Source organism: Sceloporus undulatus, chromosome 1 (assembly GCF_019175285.1).
Source record: "Sceloporus undulatus isolate JIND9_A2432 ecotype Alabama chromosome 1, SceUnd_v1.1, whole genome shotgun sequence".
NCBI lineage: Eukaryota > Metazoa > Chordata > Lepidosauria > Squamata > Phrynosomatidae > Sceloporus > Sceloporus undulatus.
The window spans coordinates 39,168,681-39,181,364 of NC_056522.1; the positions used below are offsets into that span (position 1 = coordinate 39,168,681).

Genomic DNA, 12,684 nt, shown 5'->3' on the forward strand with positions numbered 1-12,684 from the left:
GAGACTCTCCCACACTCTGAGTCAAACAGCTCATACTGAAGATTTTCAGACCAGCGTTTAAGCACTGGTAAAATGCAGCTAAATCGCCACCAAAACGTTTAGGAAGCATGCATGTCTGAAAGCCTGGCACACTTCCTAAACATCAGGGAATTGTCAGCTGCCCTCCATCATCCCTGAATTATTCAGGGAAAGGCAATTTCCTCTGAACAGAAACTTGGCATTCAGAGGAAATTTTCTCTCCCCGAATGATTCAAGGACACTGGAGGGGAGCTGACGATTCCATGATGTTTAGGAAGTGTGCCAGGCTTTCACACACACATGCTTCCTAAACATTTTAGCGGCCATTTACAAGCACTTACCCCATGGTAAGCACTGGTCTGAAAATTGTCTAGAATGTTCTTCCTAGTGTTTAGGTGGGATCTCTTTTCTTATAGTTTGAATCCCTTGCTCCATGTTCTAATCTCTGGAGCAGCAGGAAACAAGCTTTCTCCACCCTCAATATGACATTCCTTCAAATATTTAAATGTGGTTATCATGTCATCTCTTAACGTTCTCTCCTCCAGGCTAAACAGACCCAGCTGCCTAAGCCACTCCACAGAGGCCATGGTTTCCTGACCTTTCACCATTTTGGTTGCCTCCTCTGAACACATAGCATCTTGTCCACATTCTTTCTGAATTGTGGTGCCCAGAACTGGACACAATATTCCAGGTAAGGTCTGACCAAAGCAGAACAAAGTGGCAGTATTATGTCCATTGATCTGGACACTATACTCTGATGCAGCCTAGAATTGTATTGGCTTTCTTAGCTGCCGCATCACATTTGATATGGCATTCTATTAAAAATGACAATACTTCCAGCTTCAGCACAATGCCAAAAAAGCAATATATTGGTTTGGAAACATACAACAGCAAAACCTTTTGCCCAAGACTCATAGTAAAGCCTTTATTTTTAAAGGACAACTGAAGAATAGGTTCTGATAAAGAGATGAAGCCTAGGCAAGCATGAATTTCTCATGACAGCTCAATAAAGGCAGAAAAGATTAGGACAAATTAAAGTCTCACTCGAAATATACTACATTGCAGGTCTCTAGAACTTGTGACACATCACACCACACAAACTCCATCAGCCATGTCATGTCACTTTAGGGCTAGAGACTCTTCATTTCTGCAGTCACCAGCAAAAAGGAAGCAAGAATATACAGTATCAAGAACCTTGTGAGCCCTCATAAATGGCTTGCAGTCATTAAGGGTTGGCAATATGCAGCTTGTAGGCAACATGCTGGTCTCTGACTATTTTTTGCAGTCCACAAAATGACCCACTGAATTTTGGTAGGGCAGCAGCTGAAATATTGTTCCCAGAAGAAGCAGGGAAGGGGAAAAGGAAAGCCTCCAGTAAAAAAAACTGAATCTACAGAAAGGTATGATTGGGCTAGTCAGCATCAGCAAGGAGAACAAAGTATGCCTGAAAGAGACTGGCCCTGAGGAAATTGTTTTTATTTGTACTGACACAGGAGTTTCATAAATCATTTGTGATGATTTCATCACACTTCATTGGGTACTGAAGATTCAGTTGTAACCAGATCACTTGTTAGTATTATTAAATATCACTAAATAATCAATTAAATGTGTTGCTATTAAAACATAATGAAATTTAGGAATATTTCTAGTGACAATTATTGTAGCTTATGTTGTTGTTGTTGTTGTTGTTGTTGTTCTTGTGTATCTTCAAGTCGCTTCTGACTTATGGTGACCCGAAGGCGAACTTATCATGGGGTTTTCTTGGTAAGATTTGTTCAGAGGAGGTTTGCCATTGCTTTCTCCTGAGGCTAAAGGTCACCCAGTGGATTTCATGACCAAGCAGGGAATCGAACCCTGGTCTCCAGTCATAGTGCAACATTCAAAGCTCTACACCATGCTGGCTCCCATTACAGTTTATACAAGATAGGTATTTAAAGTGAGAGACATCCTAGGAATCAGTTTTTTGAAGTAATCTGCTAGTAAATGTGCCTCTTGTTTTCTTTTCCAAATATGATAAGCCTATTCAACAAGTATCACTTCTTGTTTTGGCCCTGGGTTGTAGATTATTTTCATGTAATCTATTACTTGGCTGATGCCCAACCCCTGTCTATATGGGCATAAAAACACTTACAAAAAGGAAGGGAGGACAAGCTACTATGCCAGCTTTGCATGGACAATTTCAACAGTACAACAAAAAAGTCAGATTGCCACTGGATTTAGTAGTTTGGAATTATAAATTAAGCAACAAACCAAAAATCCTCATTGTAAGCATATGCCATTGGATCTCAATTGCTAATGGGAGGCTAGCCTAACTAACTTTGTTTTTGCATGTGTTCAAGTCATTTTCGACTTATGGTGACCCTAAAGTGAGTCTATCACATGGTTTCCTTGGCAAAATTTGTTCAGTTAGCTGTTGCTTTCCTGAGGCTGAGCGTGACTTGCCCAAGGTTACCTACTGCATTTTCATGGCTGAATGTGGATTTGAACCATGAGCTCCTCGAATCCTAGTCCAACACTCAAACTGCTACATTATGCTAACTTTCTATAGAATAACTAATTTCATCTTAAATATTCAGCAAAGGGTTAAACAGTCAGAGCTTGCACACACTGAAACATTTTGTATTTGATCCTATCACATTCCACAACCATTTCTTTGTTTACATCACAGTTTATCTTAGGATTTGGTTTATATTCTATACACACACACACACACACACACACACACAGAGAGAGAGAGAACATGAGATACTTTCTAAATTTTTGCACATGAAATAGAGATGTCCTTTATCTCTTACAATGCCTTTCATCTGGATTTTTTTTAAAGCACTGCCACCTTAATCATAAAACTGTATTTTACAAATGTCCTCCTCCTTTAATTGAAATTTCATCTGAGGTAGAGATCACCACTTTCCTTCTGCTTCTCTAACCTCTTCTTGCTCGAAGGCCTGTAACTTGTGAATTATTTAACAATCATATTTGCAGCTGAAAATTGATTTCAGACAGAATCCATATTGATTGAGATATGCAAGAACAATGAGTTTGAGGTTAAGATGTTGAGTTATCTTTATTGCTGAGTCTTGAATTAGTGCCTTTTTATTTCAGTGTCTTCCATCAATAGCATTTAGTCACTATTTCTGCCCAGATGTTTATCTAATAAGAGGCCAGAATGATTAATTTTTTTAATAGCAAAACTCCAGAATGGCAGTACACTGTTCCAGTCACTGGTACACTCTTAAAACAGCAAACAGCCACAGGCCTCATTCCCACTACATTATAAACCGGTTTACTAGCCAGTTTGAAATGGTTTAAATGATCCTTGTTTGCACTTGAGCTGAATCGCTAAAACGTTTTGGTGAGGGGGGGGCTGCACTAGACCCATTTAACACATGTATGATGCTCATTTTTTTCTGTGTCTTTTGCAATCAAGCGATTCAAAGCAAGTGTGAACGAGATGCAGATCCAAATTGATTTCCTATGTGATCTGCGATCTGCTGAAGAGGGTCCATTTTGAATTGATTCCTCGGTCAATGTAAATGATAAGTAGGTTATTTTACAACAAGAAAATGCGACCAGGACAAATGTAGTATGAACCACGCTCAGCTGTCAAACTGATCCATCAAGTCAGATCACAAACTGTTTTATTTGTAAGTGGGAATGAGACCACATTCTAAAACTTGACATATTGCCAAAGCCTTGGTTCTAGTGTCCAAGTGCTAAAAATGATGCCATAGTTAATAAGCAGTTAATTCATGAGGGACCTGAATCATGAACTGGTCAACAATTACCCTTGCTCAGAAACAATGATACAGCATAACGCCTCTTATTAAGAGGACCTTAAGTGACAATACTGGGCCTGAAAAAGAGTCGAAGAAGTTGGCACAGTTGCAGAACCCTTCATTTCATCACTTTTAAGGTCTTTCTGCTCTCATCCCTACTCCAACTTTCCATGAAGTTAAGAGTAAATAAACTAACACAAACATTTTGTCTAATAAAAAATCTAATAGAGGAGAGCCAGCATGTTTTCACTTTGCCTAAGATATCAGCAAGCTGTTACTTTGGCACAACAGAACAGAACAATTATAATTTTCCACATTCACACAGTAAATAGGTGACACACAATAGAATGGAAGTTATGCTCAGTTCTCCTACAATCCTAGGCAGTGAGAGACCTTAAATTATGATATCATATAGCTCTCAAAAAATAAAAGAATGATGCATACACAGATGTATGTGTCTGATCCTCAGTGACAATGAATGGCAGGAACACATCATGCCTGCTTTAGTTCTGGATACAGCTAATGTACAGTCAAAGCTTGGGAAAGTTACATGTTTAGAATATAGATCAAAAAAGCTATAGGCTGGCATCCTGTTGGCTAGTCCCAACTAGAGTAGACCTATTCAGTTAATTGTTGAATGGTGAGCCAATCCTGTTGAGTCAATGATCTGCTTTAGCCATGACTAACAACAGGATTTAGACCATTGTATTCGGGGGCATGTCTACACTGGCTACCTAAGCCAGGGCCAGTCTGGAGCATTATACCCCTGAGTAGCTCCGGACCAACCAAAATGGTAACCACACCCAATGGACTGAATCTGGTGTGATGTCGTATAGTTGTGCACATGGGTCAGCCGGGCCAACACCACATCAGCCTTTCTGGCTTGTCCATGTCACCACTGCTACCATCACCACATCTTCATGAGTAGGAATCCCCTGAAAGAGCCTGCCCAGTATACCATTGCTCCTGCTGAGGTCAGAACAGAGTATCCATGCTATCAATGAGAAGGGGTTAGAGAGACCTCATTTCTATCCAGGTGCCTATTTAGTTTTACACAGAGCTCCTGCTCATGAAGAAGCAGTGACAGTGAGTCTGAAAATAGGCCATCCCCTTTCCCTGCATTGCTCAGTGAGGGGAAGGGGGATGACAAGGCTCTTAGTGTGTGGACAATGGATTGAGCCCCACTGGACCCCATCCGGCTGGGCATACACCATAGAACCCAAGATTACTCCAGGGTTTCCAGAAAACACTGGGCTTTTCTGTAACTTTGCATAGTTTGGAACAAAGTTGGATTAATGGCCAGAAACCGTACTGTCTCCCGAGAAGTTGCCGTACATCATGAAGACTGGTAGCACTGGCTTTGAGGTGAGTTTGGTATTTTTTCCTGATGTAGACAAGACCTGTGAGTGGTATTCCTGAACTTTTTCAAACTCTGCTTTTGTTCCTCTCCTTAATTGCAACTCATCCTTTGTAGTTTCTTCCAAAATAATGTATTTCTAAAAATTTTCAAATGCTGTTGTGTGAATTCAAGTAATTTCTGACTTATGGTGACCCTATCATAGAGCTTTCTTGGGAAGATATGTTTGGAGGGAGTTTGCCACTGTTTTCCTTTGAGGGTGAGAGAGTGTGACTTGCTCAAGGGTCATCAAGTGGGCTTCCATGTGAGGGAAAGATCTGAACCTTGCTCTTCTGGAGTCCTAGTCCAACACTCAAACCACACCACTGCACTAGCTCTCTATATTTTTCTTTATGTTTTTCAAACTGTAACAGAAAAATACTTAAATTTCTCAGGTGGAAAATGGTAATCTTGGTAGAACTATTTTTATTTCTGCTTTTCCAAGATGCCAAAGTGACAAACACATGGCCTTAAAAGTTTGAGTCTATAGGCATTGAATTCGTATTTTCAATTACCTTCTTTCAGTGAAGTCTAATTTTTATTTATATAGCTTTCGAAGAGAAGGAAAAGCACTTTATGGAATATTTTTCCTTTCCTTTTCTCGGATTGTTCTGCACATGGCAAATCTAAATTACTCAAGAATGATGTATTAAAAGATAAAGCAAAAAAGAAATCCAAATAGAGTTTAAACATTTATGATATATGTTTAAACTGTTGACTGCATCTGTTTTAGTTAACAAATTTGTTTTGTGTCACTCTTAATCAAAAGACTTATATTTTTGTTTCTATTATTGATTTTTCAGCCATGCCAGTTAATGCTATTATCCTGGACAGTACATTCAGAAGTTACCCTTACAGACATTTTAAATAAAAACAGACATCAATTGGGATTTCAGAAATGAAAGAGGATGGCTATATGAACACAAAAAGCAGCCACCCTAGTATATCATATATTCCTTCTTCAAATAACCTATCTTTTCCTAGCCTCTATTTTAAAAATAAAATGATTAGGACAAATCAAGGACAGAGTAAACCTATTCTTTCCAGAAAACAGATTGTTTAGGATCTGTAAAATAAATAAAACCAAGGACAAAATGTTTCACATAAATTGTCTCGTTGATCAGTTGAAGCAAACAAAAGCATAGACAAGTCATTTTCAGATAATTGTGACCACTGTTATTACAACAAATGTGTGAATACTCTATAAATATTAAGGATGGTACTCTCCCACTATGTACCCATAACAAGCAGCCAACTGGATCTCCATGGGTATAAGCATCTCTCCACCACCACTGCACAGGTGTAGTGTTCCATCACAGCCAAGCTACCTTCTACATTAAGTAGAAGGAAGATGACAATCCACTCACTTTGGAACTGCACCAAAGCTGGGAGAAGCATAGTCAGGGGAGTGCGCACCCTGCAGGGGGAGAAAGGCCTGACTGGTTGTCACTTCTCTTCTCGGGTGTCACCTAGTGCAGACTGCACCTCCAAGTGACACCACTGTCCTGGATTCTGGGAAATGTAATACAGATTACTCTGGGATTTCACTTTTAGTCTTTTAAAACTTTGCTAAAACTAACCGCACAATCCCGATTCAATTCATTCAGATGTATGACCCACTGAACCCAGTGAGACTTCCAGGAAAGGATTTCAACATAGATATATTAATCTAATTTTCTTATTAAAATTTCAGTTAGTCTTTACTATGCTACAGTTGCTAGTACCTCAGCAGGCACCACTATATCCATTAAACAAAAATAGCATAGATATATATATAAAGTAAGTACAATTTCCATGGTGATATTTCAACATAGATTTTTAGACTCAACAAACCAGACCCGCTCTTATCAGTCATGAATTTCACCCTTATTTATTTATTACTATTATTATTTATTTTGTTTCTATGCCACCTTTCTCCCAGAAATCAAATAAATAAAATCAAATAAATAAAAATAGTATAAAATTACATAAGCATACAGAAGTTAAAAACATAACTAAAGCACACACCCCATATAAAAGCCTCCCTGACGTGATTATAGATTAAATGACTACTTAAATACAAAGCTATAACTGATTAATAGCCACTTCTGAAAACCTTGGTATACATAAGTAGCAGCACATGCAGGAACAGTGTTCACAAAGGGAGCATGGATCATGCTACATACCTTTTCCTATTTTTTTTCACTGTGTGCCTCTTTAAAGTGTTATTTTCAGTTTTATCAAGATTTTAGGGTCCGATTATATTTCAAAGATGTACTGTTTTCACTTAAAGTGATCATATAATTTACCCAGTCCACCCTGGTTCACATACTGTATAATATGGATGTGTAATTTAACACTTTAACACTACTTGATGGAAATGTTGTTTTTTTCAAATATGCTTGCAATTTCTTGTATTGTCAAAAAAAAAAAAAATTAAGCTTAAAGCCTTTAACAGGATTGTATGACTCTGTTTTTCCCAGGATAGTTGTATTGGGGAGAAATGGTGATGAAGAGACAGAGACTTGGATCTGGATGTTAAATAAGCATATTTTTACAACAATCCCCAGCACAGTGTTCTCACCATGTCACGGCCTATGATGACTTGCCGTCTCCCAAGCATGACCAAATGATTAGTGGGCTGTGTCTGTGTATCTCAACAGTAATGGGGGCTCTTTTCCATTTGCTTCGTATTGAAGTCTAAGCGCTCCATTGGTTTGTGCATTTTCAGTTTGATGAATTCATTATTCTCCATCTTCTACCCTCCCTACGTTAGATCAGAATTTTTGCCAAACAGATGATTGGTGCTTTTCATATGTTGGATGGCCTCTAATTTTTATTTTACTTTGACAACTATATCTTTAATTTCTACAGAATTATAAGTGTGTGAGCCTTAATCAACTGTTTCAACTATGAGTTATAAGGAATCTGAGTAACACAAGTAGTACATATGGATCAAAAAGAGTTTTTGTACAGGATCTCTTTTAGCATGATTTGCTTTTTACACTCTCAGTCTGCCACTGGGATATAACAGATCCCTTAAAAAGCCTTTCTGGAATTCAAAGTTAATAGCTGATTTGTCCAGTTTAATGTAAAGGTTGGTTGCACTTGAAACACATTTCAAAAATTACTGGAGTAACACCTCTCAGTATTACCTAAAAGTTCTGCATTTATCTATCAGAACTGCCTAATAGAGAAACAGAAGAGAAAACAAAACAGAAAGAAAGAAAGAAAGAAAGAAAGAAAGAAAGAAAGTTAGTTAAAGGACCTCATTAACCTGTAAGTGTTCTATACTCCGTGAACATTATAAACAAGGCAACAAAAACAACTCATACATGTATACAATTGTGTGTCATGACAGTCTGTTTGGAGCAGAATAAACCCTACCATTCAATTTACTCTCAGGGTCCCATGGACTTAGGCACCCTTCTACAGAAGGCAAGAAGTATGGAGCCCTGGTGGGTATGGAGCCCTGGTGGCGCAGTGGTTAAATGCCTGTACTGCAGCCATTCACTCAAGACCACAAGGTTGCGAGTTCAAGACCAGCATAAAGGGCCCAAGCTCGACTCAGGCTTGCATCCTTCCGAGGTCGCTAAAATGAGTACCCAGACTGTTGGGGGCAAATTAGCTTACTTGCTAATTAGCTTACTTGTTGTTCACCGCTATGATCTTTGGAATAGCGGTATATAAATAAAACATATTATTATTATTATTATTAAGAAAAGTCCTTTGTCTGAAATACTCCAGCATTTAATTTATGCACTGGATTTAATGGATCTACAGGGCTCCACAAACCTATTGGTTCAAAGCATCCGCTGATTTCCTCACAGGTCAAACTTTATCTTATCTAAGCAGATTTTCCCATTTAAAATACGCACCATCAGGCCCAATTTGGAGGGATAGTGCAATTATGTCTCTGTTGACCCCCTTTTTCAGCTGCTTTTAAAATGTCCCAGTTTCTCTCTCCTCCACTCACTTCCCTCTTTTGTCCTCGGCTTAATTCAGTTGTTGCAAACTGAGATCAGAGTGGAAAGGTAGTTTCCCTTCATTTAATTCATCAAGGAGGAAAACAGGAGGAAGACCTGGATTGTTGCCCTTTCCAGAATACTCAGGCAAAAGTAAGCTGCTGCATCATTGTATACCCCTCTCATTAATAACCATTGCCATCTTGACTACACTCTGATGTTGCTTGGCCACATGTATCACAGTTTTCTTCTGTGCAACATTGGAGGATATGTGTATATTTATTTCAAAATAAATCCTATTGGTTCAACAGATATTGTTTCAAAGCAAGTGCCTTTGAAAAGACTGCATGTCATGCCTTAGTTCAGGAATGGGAATAAAGTGAGCTTCCATGTGATAGTGGACTGGAAGACATTGGTGAGAAATGCTCAGAATTGCAGTCCAACCTGAAGATCTACACAATTGCCATTACTGTTTTTTATGAAGCATACATAAATCAGTACTGTGCACCAAGTCCTCTCAGATTAATTTACATGAATTGACTTCAGACTTCAATTCTAATTCTTACCCCTGTTGTTGTTATTGTGTTGTTTACAGGATGATGCAAAGGACTATGTAGGACAATTATACTGCTCATTTTATGTACATGTGTGAATTTGTGTCTGGTGACATGTTTGCATGCTTCTCATAGAGCAGAATATCTCTGTGCCACTAAAAGATAATGCCTTAGGAAGACACAAAACTAAATTCTTCTTCCTAACACAGTTGTTTTCTATGTAAGAGGAGTTTTTGTTTTATGATTATGGACAGTTCAGATATACAGTTCCTGCCACTGTTCCACTAAAGTGGAACATGCAGTCCAGAAGATCTTTACAGCTTCATTTAGCTGGACATACATTCAGTAATCTTCAAGATGCTGAACTGTGAGAATGCTTATGGTCTAGGTTTTATGGGGAAAGTAGACTCTATGATTGTGCTCGAGAAAAAGATTCGGGGTTCAATAGTCCACTGTTGTCAATATACAGCAAACAAACAAACATGCCACTGATAAGCTGCTACACATGGCTTATGGTTCTGTTTGACCTAGTGAGTCACAAAATCTCTGGATGTGACCTACCACCCAAGTTTCTTTTCTTCTCCAAAGTGCAGTTTGTTTAACATATTTTACAACTTAATTTTGGTTTCCATTAGATGTCTTGTCAGTAGTTTTTCTTCATGTGTGGTTGTGCAGGGCAAGTAAAGAAAGATCTTGATATCTGTTATATTTGTAATATTTCATATAAAATAAATTATATATGTGTATGTGTGTCTATATATATGTCTATACATCCAGTTTTTTCCTTGCCAAATTGTAAGCGTGGAAGTTGATGAAGTTAGTTACCCTGATAGTTAAAATGGTAAAATTAAAACATGTAACATCATGTTGGCCAAACATAGTAAGAAACATTTATGAAACTGCGATGTCCTTACTTGTTTACATGCTTTGCAAATGGGTCCATCTTTTTTAAAGCACAGGTGGACAAATGTGGAAAGCTAGGGGGCTGCATTAGTCCCCTGGGAAACCTTGGAGAGTCCACAATAAGAAAATCAAAATAAATTGCTCCCAAATATCTCTAGTGGGTATGAGAGCATTTTCACTGTGTTTTGGGTTTCAAAAATGGGGCCAAGGGGGCCTTCAGAATATAGTGGAAATGTACTTGCCCCCTTATAGACATTTTGAAGCATTCAGGGTGAAAAATTAATTGAAACATTTTGTTAAATCATATTTGTCACCCCTTGATCCAAGTATGATAGGAATGCCCCCCACACCACTTAGAGTGCATTTGATGGCATTCTAGGTTAAAAAAAAGTTTTGAATAGAGAAAAATGTGTTGGGGTATGAGTATTAAAGAAAAAATGACAGCAGAGGTTTGAGGAAATTTAACAACACTTTACTTAACAGAAGTCTCAAAAACTGAAGCAAAACAATATGAATAGCACAGTACAAAATCCAGATACAGCAGCATGCATACATTACCATGAGAGCAGAATTCAATAAAAAAACTCCCATAACCCAGTAGACCCACAAGGCAATTATACCTTTCTAATTAGTTAATACAATCACCTGGTTTACTTGGCTTATTACCATGGTCTACACCTGCCTGCTCACTAGATTCTCATCCAGTCACAACTTATTACCTGGACAAAATGCACATGCTTTTGAATCCTGGGGAGCACAAAAATGGTCCCAGGTCCATGGGCTGTAAGACTGGTTATGAACCAAACCAAATAATGACTATTAAGCATAGGACATATTGGCTTCATCCTAAGGGATTCCTGTCTCCCTGCAGCCCCCAACAATATGGTGGAGAAGCCCTTCTCTGTGTCCCATTATGGATAGATTTTTGCCTAGACAGAGTGCAATGAAGGAGTCTTTTCTATGTCTACATCCTGTCTGTGGACCACCTATATGTTTCTAACCTCTGCTGTGGATAGAAGAAAGCTTCAGACTGAATATGAATTTATATATTTTAAGTTATCTTCAATGTTTTCATTATATTTTTATATTTGTGTTGTTTTGTTGCTTTAATTGTTGATCATTATTCTTTTGAAAGTTGACAGCTAAGTTTAACACTTCTCTGATGAGTGGATAAGTACGGCATAAATTATACTTTATAAGAAAATAATGTACTTACTACAATTCGTGGTTTTTTAAAAAACTTTTAAAGCCAAAACACATTTTTCCCACAGCCAGACCTTTAAACATGGTTTAAAAGGTTGTTTCAGGAAACCTACACCAAAATAAACAGAACTCTTGTTCCCCAACAGGTCATAAAGATGACTGAAAATAATGTCTTATAGTCTAAAATGGTCATTATGTAGTCCTCCAAAGCTCTGGAAGTGACTAAAATCGGTTGTTCGAGACCTCTGTGCCCTGGAGTATACACATCACTGCATCACTAATACTGAATGTATCATTGTACAGTATCACTGATACTGTAGGTCTTAGTTTCTTATATCTTTGGGACTGCAAAAAATATGTGTGTCAAGACAATGACAAGCCATAGTAACAGCAAGTGGGTTGCAGTCAGCTTAAGGTGACTGGTCGTTACCTATAAAGCCCTAAATGGCTTGGGCCCAGGGTACCTGATGGACCACCTCTCCCCATACAATCCGCCCCGCACTCTCAGATCATCTGGGCAGCAACTTTTAAGAGTTCCGGAGGCTAGATTAGTTTCTACCTCCAAGAGGGCCTTCACGATCTCTGCCCCCAGCTTCTGGAACTCGCTGCCCACAGAGCTTCGCGCAGCCACCTCCCTACCCCAATTTAAGAAGGGGTTAAAAACCTATTTATTCGGTCAGGCTTACCCCTGAATATTTCCCCCTAGACTATTATTCTCCCCCCCTCCCTCCACCAGCACTGTAGACTGGCATGAGGTTGCAATGTTTTTAAAATGTTTAGCTCTTTATTGTATAAGGATTTTGTATTTTGTACTTGCTTGATGTCTATTGTATTATATGACTCTGTTGTGCACCGCCCTGATTTGAAGAAGGGCGGTATAAAAATAAAAC

The 12,684-nt window shown here is 38.5% G+C and overlaps 1 protein-coding gene across 9 annotated transcripts in view; it reads right to left on the bottom strand.

Moving 5' to 3' along the window:
- Window positions 1-12,684, bottom strand: part of ESRRG (estrogen related receptor gamma) — a 612,697-nt gene that overhangs the window by 462,527 nt on the left and 137,486 nt on the right. The gene's annotated exons all lie outside the window — the stretch shown is intronic.